Source organism: Monopterus albus, unplaced genomic scaffold (genome assembly GCF_001952655.1).
Source record: "Monopterus albus unplaced genomic scaffold, M_albus_1.0 scaffold17.1, whole genome shotgun sequence".
In the NCBI taxonomy this organism is placed as follows: Eukaryota; Metazoa; Chordata; class Actinopteri; order Synbranchiformes; family Synbranchidae; genus Monopterus; species Monopterus albus.
The window spans coordinates 3,497,572-3,500,814 of record NW_018127897.1 but is presented as its reverse complement, the minus strand read 5'-3'; positions in this window follow the sequence as shown (position 1 = coordinate 3,500,814).

Genomic DNA, 3,243 nt, shown 5'->3' with positions numbered 1-3,243 from the left:
GACAAGCGGTTAATAATTGCATTGATTTCCAAAAAACAGACACTGATGCATTAATCACAGTCAGTTTTTGAAGATTTATGTATCCACTAGGAATGTAGAAACAGATCTCCTTAAGTGGATTAGGTATCAGCCATGACATGACAGACCCATGTTAAAGGTTACTTTGTCAAAGCCATTATACCATTCTGTTTTTCCAGTATCGTTTCATTCAGACAGCATAGGCTGCTCTCTCTGATTTGTCCCCTTGCGTCTTCCTGTGTAAGCACTAACCCACGGTCTTATATGCTAGCAAACGTCTGTTAGTGTATTATAAATTTCTCAATTGAATATCACACCACAGATCTACATCTGACCAGCTGTCCATCACTTCTCAGCCTTTTGGCTACACCCAGGCGCAAAAACACACCGTCCACAAAAATAAACTGCCAACCAACAGATTGAGCAGATGATTTCAAGATACAGCACACTGCAAGGAATAGGTTTTCCTTTAAAATGCATTTTCCAGATCAACAGCACCTGCAAACTATTTTTAACTTTGTGTGTTTGAGAGCAGCCAACAAGTGAAAACCTCTAAATCCCTGGGATTACAGCTACAGTAAAAACCTGCCAGGTGCTGGATGATAGAGTTAATAGAATATTAGCTTTGGTGAGGTAAACAGGAAACTCAAGCTTAGCTAGCAAAACTTTCATTCAGTTAGTCATTTTGGTTGCCATGGTGAACCTGTAAATTGATTTGAACCACATTATTTTTGGTTCTTGTATTATCAATACATTTCATTAGTTCTTGAAAAAGCAACTGTCATGTCCAATGCAGACTGACATGAGAGGGCAGCTTGCAGCTAACTGTAAGGACAATGATAAAACTAAAAGTTACATATTTAATGATCATCTTTCTTTATGTGAGAGTTAATTATCAGCAGTGGAATTGCAAAGTCACACTTTTATACCTGCTGAAACACTGCTAGTGAAAAAAATAGCTAGAGTACATTAATGCTTTTGTAAAAACTTGATACTATGAAACCCTGCAAACAAGATATACTGTATGGTATCAGCACACAGTATAGTATTGAGATACAGCCTTTGACTTTAATTAGGTTTTTGGATTTTGACTTTTGAGTGAAAACCTTGTCTTGGTTTGATGTCGTTTATGGCACCACTCTCCTCAGATTAATGCGGAAACGGATTAAGTGCAATGACTCGCAGCCCATTCATCCTGAAAAACAAGATTTCTTTTCAGAAAAAAAAAATTTGTGGCTGCTTGCTTTGTTACATGGTTGCTCCAGACAAAAATCATTTTTCTGTGCAACATTATTACAGTATGTTAGTGGTCTACATTTCCTGGCTTTAAAACTGTAAGCAGAGGTTATCCCAAGAGAAGCAGACATGGCATCAATATTGATGAGGTCTGCTGGGTTCTCTGGGTAGCTCTATTGGCTGCCAGCCTCCTGTTGCAGGGCACACTGTATTAGCGATTGCACCCAAACAAATACATGTGATAGAAGAGTCCCTCTGGATCCGCTGGAGTTGTGCCAACCCACATCAATGTCCTTCCTCCAGCAGGGGCTGTTCAGGGCTAATGTTAGCACTACTTCCCCACTTACCATACATGTCAGCTGCTCAACTTCAACAGGAAGGGGGTTTAGGTTTCCTGGAGCGAGCTCCCTGTCGCCAGTAACAAAAATGTCAAGCCAAGTATGCCGTGGGTATACTTATGTAGTAAATAATAGTACCGAGTAAGATTTACCAGTCTGTGCAAACCTCCAGGCAAACAACTGCAGCTATCCACAGACAACGAGGACAGGGTTTTTTCCTGTCATAGAAAGGCTTAGGCGCAGCAACTATGTGTTTTTTCAGGGCACCTTAAGCTGAATGAATATAAAAAAGGCAACATATTAGAATGAATATATGCTAAAAACAACAGGGAGAATTCTATGTGCTGACAAAAAAAATAAAAATTAAACACATTGACTAAGCTTCACAAATAACTAAATAAACCTAAGAAAAACCCTTTAGGAGGGCTTTCCCCCCAAAAATGTAATATTCCCTAAAATCAAATCAGACTTTTCTTGCTTTTCCTCGAAAACGTCACTAAACATACTTTACACCTTCTCTTCAACAATCTGATTCATTTTCAAACTGTGACCGGGCTCAGTACATCTACTAGCCACCGAGCTTCAGTCAAGCCATAGCTCAAAGGCACCTTCACACCAGTTGTTAAGCAGCATTTGCCATTTATACATACACACACACACACACACACACACACACTTCCCAACAGAACCCTCCGGTCACAAACCTACCTCTGTAACCTTCAGGATGCTGCCACTCACGGTACCAATAGCAGTTACTTTTGGATCTGCCATATTTATGTAGCTGTCACATCACAACTAGGTAGCTTAATAGCTGTGCGTGGAGCAGCTGTTACCCATGCTGACAGCTCCTTATCCATCTGCCACGGTGAGACAAACACAGGCCCCTGAATGCTTCAGCCACAGGCCCAACATTAGTTCTATCATGAAGTCTATTTCAGCCTCCATGGGCAAAACAGCTGCCCTACAGTCCACACTGCACTGCTTTTAGACACTCCAAAATGTTCAGCTCAAAGAAAAAAAAAATGTCCTTCCCTACATCTGCTGCAAATGAAGCAAAGGAATGCATTTCCCCAGAACCCTCTTCATGTGGGTTCAAACCAATGGGAGAAAAGAAAAAAAAACGGTCAGGAGACATAACCATACTTTGCAGAATATCTCATCATGCAATTGTGCAATGCTGTTTGTAGTGTTGCTGTATTGCCTATGAGTGTGGCTAGGCTAAATAACAGAAACTCCTCTCTGTATAGTTCAACAGCACCACAGCCAAGAAAATGATTATACACTTCAACCAACACCTCTCAGAAACTTTCACATAAAACCTGAACACTATCACCTTCATCAAGATGGATTTATTACAACATAGACTGCATTAGTTTTAGCTAGGTATACCTAATAAACTGCCAAGAGAGTGTTTATATAAATAGCTAAGTGTTTACTTATTGGCTTGTGGAAAGCAAGCTCCAGATGGTGCATTTGGTAGAAGAAGCATCATGGACTACATTCCTCAGAGCATATAAACTACAGTGAAGTTGGCGAATCAGCAGACAGGTCGAAGAGGTCAGCCCAAATGACAGGACAAGTGCCATAAGCAACTGTGTGACAGGAACTGAGCCAAGCTTCTCTTGCCCACAGAACACAAGCAGAGTATTGT